Raw genomic sequence first — 17784 nt, 5'->3', positions numbered from 1 at the left:
AGTTCTCACAAAAAAGTTAAACCATAATGTTTTCTCATGCTAAAATTTGGATTTTCTTACTACAGGTCAATTTCTTTTTATTCTCTTTGGTGAAGGCACAGGATTAAATATTTCATTTAATAAACATGTGTGCCTTTGATAAACTGTGGCAATGTATAGAAACATGATCATTAAATTCATGCTGTAGACTTCCTCAACCACAGTCATAAAATCAATGCATTTTATATTGTTAGAAAAACTGAATAACATTCTGAAAGTGAGCAAATAAGAACTTAAAATTTTTGCTTCCATGGCTGAAAACAGCTTTGAAACTTCCATTAAACTTTACAAATTTTTGCAGACTCACTCAAAGACTGTATCTGACCTCAAAGGGCGTTTTAAAAGAGCAGTTTTAGGGAGCTGAAAATAACAATATTTAAATATCTTCATGTCAACAATGTGGCTTGCCCTATTGTTACAAATATTGAAGTATCAGGTACTGATAAATTTGTTTTGCTATTTAGGAACCTAGAAGTTATTTCAAGAACTAAAGAACATCATTTTAAACAATGTTTTAGAGTTTCAGAGCACAGTGTATCCTTTCAACAGGCTGTTGTTTTAACAGCTGAATGTTGGCCACTGCACTGCCATTATAATGGCAAGCGACCAGGGCTTTAATGTGATCTCTGTGTTCAGCCTTCTCCAAAGGCCTTATTGCTGTATGTTTGTTAGTTTTATGAATTAAAAAAAAAAAAAACCAACAATTTTTAGGTGAGCAAGTACTTTTGCTTTTGTGCAAAGCAAGCTGAGAGAAAGTATTCTTGTAGATTAAAGAGGCCATTAGACATCTCCGGGCAAGAAATCAAAACTAACATTCGGGGAGACCTACAAGATATCCAAAAGTTTGCCAGACTATGGGAAAGAAGGTCTGTTTGATTCCGGCCCATCAAACAACCTGCTCGTTTTCTAAGGAGAGAGAAGGCAACAAGCATGTAAAGGCTACCCATACAAAAGAAACCATTTTGCTTATTATTCCCAATACGTTGTCTTTGATGGTTAATTATAATAAACTCTTGAAAAATCCACTAATAAAAATGGAATTTATTGGGTTTTTTTTTCTGCTAACCTTATCACAACCAGACAGTTGAAAGAAACATTTAACTGATATATACGACCTTTGAAGAGTTTAGGTCAAAAGCATTTCAGTACGGTTTATAAGACTATCCACACACATTTATTTTATTAAGTATCTTAACTTGGTCAGGCACAAATTGGGCCTAGAGATTTGAATGGTCAGATTTTTGCACATTCAGGATCATAGAGTTCAAGTAACCTGGGTATTAAGAGGAGATACTAAAGCTTTTATTTTTGAGTTAATATATAAAATGAAATCTCAAATAATTTTTAAAGTGGCCATTGCTACAATAATTAATTTAGAAGCATATAACAGTTTTCCTCAAGGTGGTCTAGTTTAGTCTGTATATGTAGATTTAAGAACAACATGCAAGTTTACTTCAATGGAGTCAGAGTCAAAAATGGGAGGAAAAGTGAGATGTGAGGTAACTTTAAAAAAATTGGAACCACAGAAGTAGAAATCCATGATAAAACTTTCTCTTAAAACACTCAGAAAAAGCCATGATTATGATTTTGCACAAGTATTTTGGGTTTTCTCCTTGAAATTTTAATTTAAGATATTGAAATTAAATACTAAATTGCTTAATTTCCATTTTGATAAGATTTTTCACAATTTTGAACTGTTTTCTTATTATTAAATGAATACATGTAAAGTATAATAACTTCAAAATTGAACAATAAGGAAAATTAAATAGATTAAATCTAAGATTCAAAAAAGCCAAAGCATTACGTTGATAACAATTTTTTTGTTTTTGTTTTTTTGTTTTTTCGAGACAGGGTTTCTCTGTGTAGCTTTGCGCCTTTTCCTGGAACTCACTTGGTAGCCCAAGCTGGCCTCGAACTCACAGAGATCCGCCTGGCTCTGCCTCCCAAGTGCTGGGATTAAAGGCGTGCGCTACCACCGCCCGGCAAGAATTTTTTTTTTAAGGCAACATCTTAAGGCCTTTTCTGAAAGAAGGATGCTAATTTTGTTAAAACTTTGGAAATAGAGAGTTCTATAGTCAAGACAGTGACAGGAAATCTTTTGCATGTCTGAAGCGACATGTGGGGACTGCTGTCGCTGGTGCCATGCACAGTTTTGTTAGCTACTAAAGGAAGAATAAGACGACTGTAAAATGAAAGGGGCACACATGAACATCAAGTTACATATTTCTAGTATCGGGTCTTTGTAACTCATCAGTGTAGGAAATAAGAAAGACCTTTCAGACAGACTTTCTACATATTAATAAATAATTTCTTCCCTTTAGGGACAGGGTAACATAACAATAATGGTGCCCAAGTCCTTACTCTGAAGCAGAGCGGCTCAGTTACGTGGGAATACATGAGCCACAGATGCCAACGCTGTGAAAGAGAAAGGAGGAAATGTTTCGTGAGAAGGAAGTGGACGAGCAAATGCCGTTTGTCAAAAGATGAAGGCAAATTTTAATTACAAGGTGAAGAAACTAGGAAGAAATAAGAAAAAGAATATTCATGCATCATTCAAGGAGAAAAGAAAGGGCAGAATTTTAAGTCTTGGAATTTCTGCACAAATAGGAAACACTAGTTTGTCTTTAAACTCATCACGTGGCCTAAGTGACTGCTATTTCCTTAAAAAAAATGATTAAAAGCAAGTTTACTCCAGAAACAACATTGTTTTTATTTCCATCACCAGGGGACAGCTGTGACAATCAGGAGTTGGTCAGTCACCTAGCAATTTCTATAAAATAGATGAAATAGAACACTTAGACAAGAAAAAAACAAAAAAACCATAGGCCCTCAATAGCAAGGTTTCTCTCTCTCTCTCTCTCTCTCTCTCTCTCTCTCTCTCTCTCTCTCTCTCTCTCTCCTTAAATTTTAAAGATCACAGCTTCAGTTTCCAACGTCATTTTGATTCGGTCATTTGTGAATGACCCATGGTTGAGCTAAAAGAGAACAAAAAATGAAGCACAGACTTGTGGAGACAAGTTCATGCTGATGAATATATCAAATTCCTTGTGAGTACAGCCTGTTCATTACATTGTTAGGAGATTTTTAAGAAGAGAGAAAGGAAGAGAGAGAAATAGAAAGTAAGGAAGTGGGTGGAAGCAGGAAGGAGAAAGATCAGAGCTCGCTGGTTCCCACAGAGCATCGTGGTAACATTCAAGGTGAACTGGGTGGGTCATCATCTATGGTGTTCAGAAACCCTTCGGTTTCCAGGTGTTCCATATCTCAACCACAGCAGGGACTGTCTGACAGTATTTTTCCTCTTTGCTTCTAGAAATATTCTCAGGCCTCAGAAATTGGAATTTTAGTCAGATCCATGAATTCCAGCAAAACCACAAACAGGCCTATGCCAGGTAATATGGTTGCCTATAGCAATAATTTTTAAAGTTTGTATTTTGAGAGCATGCTTTTCACACATTAAAATTTAAAGTGTAGCCGGGCGGTGGTGGCGCACGCCTTTAATCCCAGCACTCGGGAGGCAGAGGCAGGCGGATCTCTGTGAGTTCGAGGCCAGCCTGGGCTACCAAGTGAGTTCCAGGAAAGGCGCAAAGCTACACAGAGAAACCCTGTTTCGAAAACCAAAAAAAAAAAAAAAAAAATTAAAGTGTAAATACCTCATTTATTTTAATCAAGAGAATTTAACTTTCAAAGGTAAATCAAAACAAAACGAGAAAAGGGAAAGGAATGTTTTATGGATTAAAACGCAGATGACGAGACTCTGTCCTTGTTTATAAACTGCAAGAGTTGACTATACTCACTTATCAAACGATACATTCTGGCAGGAAAATTACATGTAGAAAGGATGTTTTGAATAAATGCATTATAAACACTAAAAGGACTATGTTAAACGTACTTTGAACTCACTTAAAATAAGCATTTAAAAGAAAATTCAATTTTAAAAGAGACTGGGGGTGTAGCTCAGCAACAGAGCACTTGCTTAGCTCATTCATGCAAGGCCCTGGATTCAATCCCTAACACAGCTAAAAACAAACCCACAAACATGCAAATGACTTTTAAAGAGCTTAGCAAAGAAAGGTCTAGGAAAAAAAAAAGGGGGGGGGGTGTTTCAGAATAGATGTGAAATTTATTAATGAGCCTGATTTGGTGGGGTGTAGAGGAATTAATTCTTCGGTGGAAGCCCTCAGGCATGCAGAGCTTGCCTTTCCAGGGAACCACAACCGGGATGTGTTTGACCCCCACAGCCATCAGAGATGAGTTTGGCGACCATATCTCCAAATTCATCTACATTAAGCTTGCTGAAGCCCCACTTCTTCAAGATGGGGATCTTCTGGTGGCCAGGGAACTTGAACTTGGCTCTACAAAGAACCTCCATCACAAGTCCGTACTCTGCAGCTTGATGAAGATGGACTTGATGACCTCATGACCTCCCTCACCAAGGTTTCCAAGGTGCTTTAGAGCAACCTGTAGAAGCAACAGGTTATATACATTACCAACGAGACGGCTGTTAACAGTCAATAAAAGTTTTAGAATGTTTTGAAATACATATACAATTTAAAGTAATACTGGCTTAGAACTTAATATTTTAATTATGATTATTAATGAATATGTTATTTTCAACAAAATCTATATTCTATTTCTCCTTCCAAAATAAAACATAGACTTGAAACAATTTTGTAAGCAGTTCAGCCAAAAAAGTAATTTGTAGGAAACCTTAGTAGTTCCACTTTCTCAAATTTCTTGCATAGATAGAATTTTTCTGAACAACCTTTGCATCATTATACTAACTTCAAAAAAAATTTTTTTTTTACTGTTGAGAAAGCAAGTACCACAAAAACAGATACATCTTTCCTACTGTTTATTCTGTGCATTCAGTTTTTTCTCTTTGTTTCATTAGTTTATTAAGGTTTAAAATATAGTGTTGTAATTTCTTTAAATGTTACAATCTAAATTAGAATTGTTTTCTTTGTGCTTCTGGGGATTTATCCAGGGCCGTGTGCTTGCTAAGTAAGCATAGTCCCAAGCCCAGGCTAGAGGCCTCTGTGCAAGCGTTTTCTGTGCAAGCATTTTCTGTGTAAGCGTTTTCTGTGCAAGCATTTTCTGTGCAAGCATTTTCTGTGCAAGCATTTTCTGTGCAAGCATTCTCAGTGCAAACATTTTCTGTGCGAGCATTCTCAGTGCAAGCATTTTCTGTGCAAGCATTTTCTGTGCAAGCATTTTCTGTGCAAGCATTCTCAGTGCAAACATTTTCTGTGCGAGCATTCTCAGTGCAAGCATTTTCTGTGCAAGCATTTTCTGTGCGAGCATTTTCTGTGCAAGCATTTTCTGTGCGAGCATTTTCTGTGCGAGCATTTTCTGTGCAAGCATTTTCAGTGCGAGCATTTTCATCCACATTTTAAGGAAAGAGATTGGGTTGAGGCAAATTTTACAAAATCTTTTCCTTTTCTTTTTTCTTCTCCTGCCTGGAGCTGGGGTTCAAACTGAGGAACACGCAGGCTAGGTAAGTACTCTGCACTGGGCTACATCCCCGGGCCCATAAAATCTTTTTAATGTAATAAAATACCAAGAAAATATTGTTAACTGTTAACAGGGTGAAACGGGGAATTGTATTATATAGTCAATTTAGTCTGTGAAATTAGAAACCTGGACCTCTATTACCAGTATTTACGTAATTACTCAACTCCACAGGCTTGTGTGTGTGAGTGTGTGTGTGTGTGTGTGTGTGTGTGTGTGTGTTGATAGAAATAGGTCTTTATCATTTGGAGTACCTTAAAATCATCATAAAATAATAATTTAAATCTTATTTATAGTTCTCTATAAAATCCAGGTCAAGAAATAAAAATTTCAGAGAATAATAGTAATACGGATGGATGAAAATGTATGGGGCAGGAGTGGAGAGATCCCAGACACTCTGAACTGCATTGAAAATGCTCGCACAGAAAATGCTCGCACTTAGCCGGGCGGTGGTGGCGCACGCCTTTAATCCCAGCACTCGGGAGGCAGAGCCAGGCGGATCTCTGTGAGTTCGAGGCCAGCCTGGGCTACCAAGTGAGTTCCAGGAAAGGCGCAAAGCTACACAGAGAAACCCTGTCTCGAAAAACCAAAAAAAAAAAAAAAAAAAAAAAAAAAAGAAAATGCTCGCACTTAAAATGCTCGCACAGAAAACGCTCGCACAGAAAACGCTCGCACAGAAAATGCTTGCACAGAAAATGCTTGCACAGAAAACGCTTGCACAGAAAACGCTTGCACAGAAAATGCTCACACAGAAAATGCTTGCACAGAAAACGCTTGCACAGAAAACACTTGCACAGAAAACGCTTGCACAGATGCCTCTAGCCTGGGCTTGGGACTATGCTTACTTAGCAAGCACACGGCCCTGGATAAATCCCCAGAAGCACAAAGAAAACAATTCTAATTTAGAATGTAACATTTGAAGAAATTACATTATATTTTAAACCTTAATAAACTAATGAAACAAAGAGAAAAAACTGAATGCACAGAATAAACAGTAGGAAAGATGTATCTGTTTTTGTGGTACTTGTTTTCTCAACAGCCAGAAAATGAAATAAGCTTTTCTTTGCTTTTTAAAAAAAACAGTGAAATGTTCTTAATTTTTTATTTTTATTTATGAGACAGAATTTCTCTGGGTAGCCCCAGCTGTGCTGGAATTCACTCTGTAGACCAGGCTAGCCTCAAACTCAGAGATCTGCCTACCTCTGCCTCTCAAGTACTGGGATTAAAGGCGTGCGCCACCATGCCTGGCCCTCATAAACTTTTCTTAACTCAAGACAGAGAATTTTAAATGAAGCCCGAGTATAATAGGTAAATATATACCAATGATATATAATATATGACATATACAGGCCCAAGTATAATATATAAATATATATATTTCTTAAATAGTAGAAGAAAATTGTTAGTTTTTCTAAAACAATAATAGTGTCATACATGTATTTGTGGATAAAAATGAAGAACAGTTTCCTAAGACCACGGGCACCAACGAAAGAGACAGGTTTTGTTCCATAAATTACTTTAGACAATATACATTCTCCTTTGCAAACCTGTCGTTTTTGGGCTAGAGGGTTGGCTCAGCAGTTAATACCTGTTCAGTTCCCAGCACTCACACGGTGGATCCCAACCACCCATAACTCCGATTCCAGAAGATCCAATGCCCTCTTCTGACTACCTTAGGCATCAGGCATACATGGGGTGCACATACACACATACAGGCAGAATACTCAAATATAACATAAAATAGGTGAATCTAAGAAAAAATTTAATTAAGTCTTTCTTTTAGCAATATGCACTAGAAATATTGGGAAATACTGATTTTTTTATTTATTAGTAATAACCATAGGAAAAATATATTCTACATACATTGTTATAGTTTTTGAAAATTACCTTAGATTTTTTTTTAAAAGATTTATTTATTTATTATGTATACAGAACAGGGCGCCAGATCTCATTACAGATGGTTGTGAGCCACCATGTGGGTGCTGGGAATTGAACTCAGGACCTCTGGAAGAGCAGTTGGTGCTCTTAACCTCTAAGCCATCTCTCCAGCCCCTAGATGGTTTTGGTAACAAAATGGATGTAAATAAAAATATAAGGATACATCTTTTGTGAGATGTTTTAACCAATGATTAAAGAGAATCTTCAAACTGATACTTTTAAATTAATTTACAATTCACTTTTTATTTCTTTATTTCTAAGTTGCTATGATCAATATTTGTCTGTTTATAGAGACAGTGGCATTTAATGTTTAAGCTGAGTCATAATAATAGTCTGTTAAGTTAAAATCAAGAGCAACTATAGGAAGGTAGTCATTTTGAAAGCAAACATCCTGCCACGTGGAGGCAGCCAGCATGTCTCATAAGTAACAGACTCAAATATTTACCTCAGCCAACAAGTGTCTGTCCATTGACGTAAATGGTTTAAAGACAAGTTAATTGTATTTGCTTAAGCCTTTTCTTGGTTCCCTTTATTAGAATTCTAGAAAATAATATTAAGTCTTGGTCAGATTTAAACATACAGTATCAATATGATTCCTAAGGTGGTTTTTAGGAAACGTCTCCGTGGGTGGGAAAGAGGGCTCAGTAGTTTTTTTTTTGTTTTTTTTTTTTGTTTTTTGTTTTTTTTTTTTTTTTTTTTTTTGGTTTTTCGAGAAAGGGTTTCTCTGCGTAGCTTTGCGCCTTTCCTGGAACTCGCTTTGGAGACCAAGCTGGCCTCGAACTCACAGAGATCCGCCTGCCTCTGCCTCCCGAGTGCTGGGATTAAAGGCGTGTGCCACCTCCGCCCGGCGGGCTCAGTAGTTTTAAGAGCACCCGCTGCTTCTCTCAAAGGACCAGCGGTTTGATTCCCAGCCCCAACATGGTGGCTCACAACCTTCTGAACCCCAGTTGCAGGGGATCCCATACCCTCTTCTGGCCTGTGTGGGCAGTGCATGCACATGGAGCGCACAAGACACCCATACACATTAAAAAAAAAAAGTAAAAATAAATAAATCTTTAAAAAGAAAGAAAGAAAAAAGCCGCCAGGGCTATGCATACGGCTCAATGGAGTGTGTGCTTTGCATAGCAACCCCCTGAGCAGAGTCTCCGCACCGGCAAAGAAAGCCAAGTATGTAGCGCAGTTGGCGGAGTGTTTGCTCCGCGTGTGCAAAGCTCCAGGTTTCATCTCCGGCATCTCCCAAAGCAGATACGGTGATCCACTCCTGTAAGCTCAGCATGAGGAGATGGACGCAGGAGGGTCAGGTGCTCAAGGTCATTCTCAACTACGTGGAGAATTTGAAGTTAGCCTGGGCTACATGAGATCCATCTAAATAAATAAATATTTTAAGCCGGGGGTGGTGGTACATGCATTTAATCCCAGCACTCAGACAGGTGGATCTCTGAGTTCAAGGCCAGTCTGGTCTACAGATCAAGTTCTAGGACAGGCAGGGCAATGCAGAGAAACCGTGTCTCAAAAAATAATTTTATTTATTAATTAATTTTTTTTTTTAATTTAAGAAAGCTGTTCCAACTCAGCCCTAAAAGGGATGTCTCCATCAAACCCTTCCTCTCAGGGATCAGGGAACCCTGCGGAAGAAGAGGCAGAAAGAGTGTAAGAACCGGAAGGGATGGAGGACAGCAAGAAGACAAGCCTCCTAAATCAACATGATCAAAGCTCACATGAATTCACGCACAGACTGCGGCAGCATGCACACACAGACTGCGGCAGCATGCACGCACAGGGCCTGCCCGGGTCTGCACCGAGTCTCCGCGTGTATACTAATGGCTTCCAGTTCAGTGTTTTTGTGAGATTGCCGAGTGCGAACATGCAGGGTCTCTGGTTTCTTGTGCCTTCTCTTGGCCTCTCTTCCTTCTGTTTATTTGTTTCGCTTGATTCCAATGTGTTAGTTTTTGTTTTGTCTGACTGTATTTTATTTTATTATTATCCCTTTGAAGTCTGTTTGTTTTCTAACGAGAGACAGAAAAGGAGTGGATCTAGAAGGGAGGGGAGGTGGGGAGGAACTGGGAAGAGTAGAGGGAGGGGAAACTGTAATCAGGCGAGGAAAAAAAATATGTTTCTAATGAAAGGAAAAAATAAAAGAAAGAAAATTCATAAGAGAGAGAGAAAAAGAAAGGAAAGAAGAGAAAGAAAGAAAGAAAGAAAGAAGAGAAAGAAAGAAAAGAAAGAAAGAAAGAAAGAAGAGAAAGAAAGCTGTTCTGTAGAACTGGCATCAGAATTTCTTACAGTTTTGACAATTTTTAATTAAATATTTATTTATTTTTAGTGCATAAGAGCGTAGATGATCTCTGTGTGGGCACTGGTGTGCTCCGTGCCCATGTGGAGGTCTGGGAACAGCTTGGTAAAGGTGGTTCTCTCACTCCACTTTCGTCTGGTTCTGGTCCTGGAGGTCAGGCTGTAAGGTTGTATTGCTGAGCCTCTGTGTCTGCGTCATGACGAAATCACATTTGCTTCTTTATTTATTTGTATGTGGGCCCAGCATGTCATGTGGAGATACAACTCACTGGTGTGGGTTCTCTCCTTCTACCGTCTGGGTCCTGGGGATTGAGATACGCAAAAATCTTCAAATCTTCATTCTACCTATATAAAACATGGTAACAAGAGAGTAGCTGTGTTAGGATTCTCTAGCATCACAGAACTTAGGTGAATCTCTCTCTCTCCCTCTCCCTCTTTATACATATATATACACTTATATAACATATATATATTCCAACAATGGCAGGCTGTGAACAGAAAGTCCAAGAATCTAGCAGTTGCTCAGTCCCACAAGGCGGGATGTCTCCTCTGGTCTTCTGTACATGCTGGAATCCTGAAGAATGTGGCTCTTATGTCAGTGAAGGGATGGAGGTGCTAGCAAGGTGAGAGCAAGCAGGCAAAGAGAAAATCCTCCTTCTTCTTCCACATCCTGATACAGACTTCGAGCAGAAAGTGTAGCCCAGATTAAAGGTGCGTCATCTGCCCCCAGATCCAGATCGAAAGCCTGTGTCATCCCACCTCAAAGGTCCAGACTAGAAGTGGATCCACCCACTTCGAACCAAGCAGAAACTCTCACGGATGTGCCCTCCGTTTCTGGACTGTAGTTCATGCCAAAAAGAGTCAAGTTGACCACCAGGAGGTAGCCGTCACGGTAGCCAATACGACTGTATGCATTATAGTAGCTCACTATTCTCCGAGTGAAAAGTTATCTCATTTTTTGTTAAAGATGCTCAAATAATTGTATGATTTATTATTAAGGGAAATATAAAGTGGCAATTTTCAGTTATTAGAGTTTATTTTCAGTTCTAAGTAGAACATCGTCTTTTCTAATAGCATAATCAGTTATAGCAAGATTGATTGAAAAGGAGTATTTAGAACCTTTTTAGACAGCATTCATCCAAAGGTAAAATCACATTTTTTTTAACAGTATCAAATGTAGCGCAGTTGGCTGAGTGTTTGCACACTAACTTTTCTTTAAAAGTTAATTTTTATCTTAATAATAGTGAAGATCACCAAAAAGTTACACAGATAAGCTGTAGTGCCTTCTCAGCATGCACTGAAGTTCAGGAGATTTATAAAATGGATTATAAAAAAAGGCATGGGTGGATACTTTTCACTTTGCTGTTCTTATAAAGAGCCCTTTTATTAGGGAAGTGCCTGGAATATAATAAATAGCCAGTAAGAATTTGCTAACTGAATGGAGGTGGGAGAGAACGAGGAATGGAGGAAACCGGGGTCAAGCCCCCCTCCCACCTGCTTCCTCTTTTATGACCTTGGGCTACAGATATTCTCTCTAAGTCTCGTTTTCTCAAGTGTACCGTGGCGATGACAAAGACATCGTTTCCAGAGGCCATTGAAAAGCATTCAGAGAAAATATGTTTTATACATGCCGTTTCAACCAAATGCAAGAATCCTGTAATTGTGAATTTTGATTTTACTGACACAGATTGCTTCTCAGTTAAGTTTATAGCTGTTGCACATGTGACTAACCACTTGTGGACCCCAAGTTCCTACTTAGAAACTAAAATAAAAATCTTAGAGGCTGCCTGGCACTGCACTCAGGGACTCAAAAGTGAATCTTTTAGAGTTTTGTTCTGGTTTGGTTTTGTTTGGTTTTTCAAGACAGGGTTTCTCTGTGTAACAGCTCTGGCTGTCCCAGAACTCACTCTATAGACCAGACTGGCCTCGAACTCACAGAGATCCACCTGCCTCTGCCTCCTGAGTGCTGGGATTAAAAGCGTGCGCCACCATGCCTGGCTAAGAAGTATTATAATAACACTAATCATATTATATCCTCCAAGGTTTCAATAATAATAATTTTCTTACCCTCCCATCTCTTGACATCATCCTCCCCCAACTCTCAGGAATCTTAGAGTCCACAGTGCCTGTCATGGTCATCCTTAAATCCCTGCCTCTAAAGGAGGGCTAACTAGCTTTTACTACAGGAAAGTTGTTTTTATTAGTATTATTTTTAAAGTAAGTGTGTGTGTGTGTGTGTGTGTGTGTGTGTGTGTGTGTGTGAAGGCCAGAAGCATTGGATCTCCCTGAAGTTACAGGTAGTTATGAGCTGTTCCATGACAGATTCTGAGAATTGAACTTGGGGCCTCTGCAAGAGCAGTATGTGCTTTTAACCACAGAACCATCTCTCCAGCCCTCTAGGTTTTCTTGAAACAATTGCTTTGGTTAGTGTTCCCTGAGAAAGTCTCAGGGAGAGCAGGTGAGATGAATCAGTGGGTAAAGGTGTTTGTTGCCAAGGCTGGCAGCTTGAGTTCAGTTCCTGGAACCGACATGATAGGAAGAACAAGTTGACTTACCTGCACCTGTGCAAGTGAGTGTGCAAGTGAGTGTGCAAATGAGTGTGCAAGCGAGTGCACGTGCACACACAAGACATAAATAAATGCGCTTTTTTTTTTAAGTCTGGGGAAGCAAAATCAAGATACATACATATTCTCCTTAGGATGGTCTCTTGTCTTATTTCAGAGAGTGGTTGTCACCCTTTTACTGAGTGATCTGTCATTTGTGATTCCTTCTAATCTGTTTGAAGTATCTTCTACAAAGACCCACACGTTCCATAAGGCATTGAGAAAAGAAACCATGTCTAACAGCAGTGAGAACTCTCATTCACTGTGGACTGAAGGACACAGCATTTGGAATGTAGGGGCTCAAGCCCTATGACCCCACAGTGTGAACAGTTCACCGAGCACTGGGCTCAAGATCCATGACTCCACAGTGTGAACAGTTCACCGAGCACTGGGCTCAAGCGCCATGACTCCACAGTGTGAACGGTTCACTGAGCACTGGGCTCAAGCTCCATGCATGACCCCACAGTGTGAACAGTTCACCGAGCACTGGGCTCAAACCCTGTGACTCCACATGTGAACAATTCACCGAGCACTGGGCTCAAGCCCTATGACTCCACAGTGTGAACAATTCACCGAGCACTGGGCTCAAGCTCCATGCATGACTCCACAGTGTGAACAGTTCACCGAGCACTGGGCTCAAGCCCTATGACTCCACAGTGTGAGTGGTTCACCGAGCACTGGGCTCAAACCCTGTGACTCCACAGTGTGAATGGTTCACCGAGCACTGGGCTCAAGCCCTATGACCCCACAGTGTGAACGGTTCACGGAGCACTGGGCTCAAGCCCTGTGACCCCACAGTGTGAACAGTTCACTGAGCACTGGGCTCAAACTCCATGCATGACCCCACAGTGTGAACGGTTCACCGAGCACTGGGCTCAAGCCCTGTGACTCCACAGTGTGAACAGTTCACCAAGCACTGGGCTCAAGCCCTGTGACTCCACAGTGTGAACAGTTCACCGAGCACTGGGCTCAAGCTCTATGACCCCACAGTGTGAACGGTTCACCGAGCCCTGGGCTCAAGCGTCATGACCCCACAGTGTGAACGGTTCACGGAGCACTGGACTCAAACCCTGTGACCCCACAGTGTGAACGGTTCACCGAGCACTGGCCAATGAGAGCAGCGGTGTCACCACACCACACTCGGGATCAAGTATTACCACATCGAACATGTTTTCAAGCCCCCTTTCGCAGGCGTCAGAACTGACCCTCCCCTGAACCCAAAGAACCAACGAACTACTCTACCCCGTTGTAGCTTTGCCATTTCTGGACCATCATGCGACAGGGGAGGCTTTGTGTCTGGTTTCTTTTACCTCACATAGCAACTTGCGGATTGACCACTATTGGCGCCTTGACGGTTTCCTCCTTCTCCTTCCTGCTGTCCCATACACCGGATATACCACCTCGAGTTTCCATTTGCCACTGATGAACACATGGATTGCTTCCGGTTTTTTGGAAACTATGAATAAAACCTATATAACGATGTGTGGGCTGAGTTTGTTGTTATTTGATATTTTTAGTTTGTTGGGAGGCATATTTTTATTTTGGGGGGAAGCATATTTTTATTGTGTTGGAATAAATGCCGAGGTGTGGAATTGCTCGTGTATATAATATGGGCACACCTAACTTTATAAAGAATTGTCAGACTATTTCCCATAGTAGCCAGGCCACACTGCATTTCCCCCCATTATGGTGTGGTATAGTAAATGAGAAGTTCAGCTGCTTCATGCGCCCTTCCATGTGTGATTTTTTTTTAAGATTTATTTATTATGTATACAGAAGAGGGTGCCAAATCTCATTACAGATGGCTGTGAGCCACCATGTGGGTGCTGGGAATTGAACTCAGGACCTCTGGAAGAGCAGTCGGTGCTCTTAACCTCTGAGCCATCTCTCCAGCCCCTCACGTGTGATTTTAAGACTTCTTGCCTCTTCCCTTCTTTTCTAGACAGAACCATGCTATGTTGTCTGTTTTAATAGCCATGTTCTAACACTAGGCTTTTAATGTTCATTTCTCCAGTGACTAATAGTGAGCTCCTTTTCTGTGTTATTTGTAATGCGGTCTTCATTAGTGAAAGTATATTCAAATCTTTGGCCATCAGGTTATTTGTATCATTGAGTTTTGGGTGCACCTTATAGATTCTGCATGCATACCCTTCATTAGAGGTTTTGCAAATATTATTGTGGACATCTCATGGCTTGCATTTTCACAATTTTTAATTATGTCTTCCAAATAGAATATATTAATTGTGTAAATCCAGTTATCATGATGGCTTATACTTTTGAAATTGCATCTGAAGATTATCTTCTAAACAAGTCATGAAGAATTTCTCCTTTGTTTTATTCTTGAAGTTATCTAGCTTTTCTTTATTTTATATTCATGTTTGTGATTAATCTTAAGTCAACTTTTATATGTGGCAGAAAATGAATTAAGTTGTTTTGTTTTGTTATTATTATTTGTTCCATATGGATATTCAGTTATTCATCTTTTTTAAAAGATTTATTTATATTTTTTATATGTGTGAGTATTTTGCTTGCATGTATGTGCATCACGCTCATGTCTGTTGCGCCTTGAGACCAGTAGAAGATGCCAGCTCCCTGGGAACTAGAGTTATAGATGGTTGTGGGCTGCCATGTGGGAGCTAAACCTGCATCCTCTGCCAAAGCCTCCAGTGCTCTTCTAACGAATGTGGTGCTTTGATTAGGAAGGTCCCCTTAGCCTCATCGGTTTGAATGCTTGGTCCCCAGGGAATAGCACTATTAAGAGAGGTAACCTTGATGGAGGAAGTGTGTCACTGGAGATGGGCTTTGAGGCCGAATCCAGGCCCAGTGTTTTTCTCTCTGCCTGCAGATCCAGATGTAGAGCTCTATCTCCTTCTCCAGCACCTTGTCTGTCTACATGCTGCCGTGCTCCCTACTGCTGCAATAACAGACTTAGCCTCTGAAACTGTAAGCAAGCCCCAGCTAAATACTTTCTTTGATAAGAGTTGCTATGGTCATGGTGTCCCTTCACAGCAATAAAATGCTGACTAAGACAACCACTGAGCCATTTTTTCTGGCCCCAATTTTGTCACCTTTTAAGACTGATCTACACTAAATTATTATTACACTTTTTTCAAAAGTCAGTTGAACTATTGGGCCTATTTTTGGATCTTCTATTTTGTTGATTTTTATACCTACCCTTTTGCTAATATTATTCAGTATTGGTTATTAAAAATTTAAGTCTTAAAATAGGGAGTGTGAATCTTCTAAACCTGTTTTTTTAAGTTGTTTTGATAACTTCTTTTGTTTGCTTTTTCCACACTAATTTTTGAGTAGCTTTGTTAATTTATAAACAACAACAAAAGCCTACAGAAATTTCTGTCTTACATGTAGGTTTGTTTTAAAACAGAATCTCATAGCCTAGGCTAGACTGGAGCTCAATATATAGACCAGGCTGGTTTTGAACTTGTAGCATGCCCGAGTATCCTTATTCATGTGATTATAGCTATGAACCTCACTGTCTGGCTTTGTATGACCTTATAACTTCACGAGAACCCATTCACTACTTCCAGACCCTAAGATTTTTATAGACCCTAAGATTTTTCTGTGTAGATAATTCTGTCTTTTATAAAGAGGTAGTTTTATGCCTTTCTTTCCAACTTCTAAGTCTTTTATCTACTGCTCATACCTCAATACACTGGCAAGGATCTTCAGTGTGAATGCTGAGTAGGAATAGTGAAAGTGGACATACTTGTTCATGTTGCTTCAATCATATTCCCATTTTCAAGTGTAGGGTCATAAATATAAATACTAACCATATTGTGTTTGTTTCTAAATGTTTTATTTTTATAAAATAAGGAGATTGGCTTACTCTGATGAATAACATTAGAGGGTATTACAATCCCAGTCCTTAGGAGACTGAAGGAGGGAATTACCATGAGTTCAAGGCCAGTCTGGGTTTACATACTGAGTTTTAGACCAAGCAGTCTCAAAGGAAAAAGTACCCTTATATATACTCAGTCTGGCCCTTGAATATCTGGTTTGTATTATGTATGAGAAAACCCTAGGAGGGAGAATAGCAAGCCATAGTAATCCTTTGGCGGGGTAGTGTTGAGATAGGGTGTCATTATGTAGTTCTCCTTGTCCTGAAACTCACTGTGTAGAGGCTGGCCTCAAACTCACAGAGATACATTTGCCTCTGCCTCCCGAGTGCTAGGATTAAAGGCCTGCACCGCCACATCTGGCTATAATAATCTTAACAAAATCAGATAACTTGAAAAACAAAGAGAAATGCCATTTTAGGACTTTAAATAAGCTTGCTTCATGAGATGACTATGCAGGGCTGTCTACTGAATCTCCTGGGTACCATGTGCTTGATGTTTGAGGCATGCATCCTCACAGCAATTCTTTCAGGCTGACTTACTTCTTTTTCACAAATAAGAAACTGAGATTAACCTGCTGAAGAGAGGATTGTAGGAGCCAGAGTGATCAAGGACATCACAAGAAAACCCACAGAATCAAACTAACCTGGCTCATAGGAGCTCACAGAGTCTGAACCGACAACCAGGGAACATGCATGGACTGACCTAAGCCCTCTACTGTAGTGGGTAGATGTTCCAGCTTTGACCTGGAAATACCACCCCCTTTGAGGCTTCGGTAACTATCACACCTACAAGGCAGAGCCGAGAGAGGACCCCTGAAGACCCGAGATCCAGAGCAGGGAGCTCTCTTGGTTCCTAGATCCTGGACGCTGGACATAGACCGAGCAGAGTTCTCCAGAGAACACCGCTGGACTGCGCTACACCTTTCCCAGACCCTGTAACCTATCCCTTCACTTGTAGGTTACCCCACAAAATAAACCTCCCTTTTAACTATGTGGCAAACCTCCCTTTTAACTACGTGGAGTTGCCTTAATATTTAAACCAATACTATACATCTATGTAACAGTTGTATAGCTTGAACTATTTGTGGGACTCCTAACAGTGGGAGCAGAGGCTGTCCCTAACACTTTGGCTGGCTCTTGGGAGCCTATTCCTCACATTGGTCTTGCCAAGTCTTAATATAAGGGACCGTGCTTAGTCCTAAGGCAACTTGATACACCATGTTTTGTTGATACCTTTTCTGAACGGAAACAGAGGAGGGGGCGTGGGGAGAGGAAACTACAGTTGGGATGTAAAATAAATTAATTAAATAAAATTTTAAATTTACTTAATAAAAAACATCAATGATTTGATAGTGCCAAAAAAAAAAAAAAAGAAAAAGAAAGAAAAAGAAAAAAGAAGCTGAGATTAAGAGAGTATTCATCTGTTACTTGAGGGAACAGTGTGCTGGCTTTATATTGGGGACATTGGCCAAACTAGAATGATCTTTTCCAGAGTTCCTGAAATGGTACTGTAATGATTAATACCGTCAACTTGACAGCTCTAGA

The 17784-nt window shown here is 39.9% G+C and overlaps 1 pseudogene; it reads right to left on the bottom strand.

Moving 5' to 3' along the window:
• Positions 1 to 4469: 4469 nt before the first annotated feature.
• LOC131912129 (small nucleolar RNA SNORA70) lies at positions 4470 to 4563 on the bottom strand (annotated as a pseudogene).
• Positions 4564 to 17784: the final 13221 nt, after the last annotated feature.

Source organism: Peromyscus eremicus, chromosome 5 (assembly GCF_949786415.1).
Source record: "Peromyscus eremicus chromosome 5, PerEre_H2_v1, whole genome shotgun sequence".
Classification (NCBI taxonomy): Eukaryota; Metazoa; Chordata; class Mammalia; order Rodentia; family Cricetidae; genus Peromyscus; species Peromyscus eremicus.
Note: the sequence above shows the minus strand (reverse complement) of the source record. Positions and strands in the feature narration are given on the sequence as shown.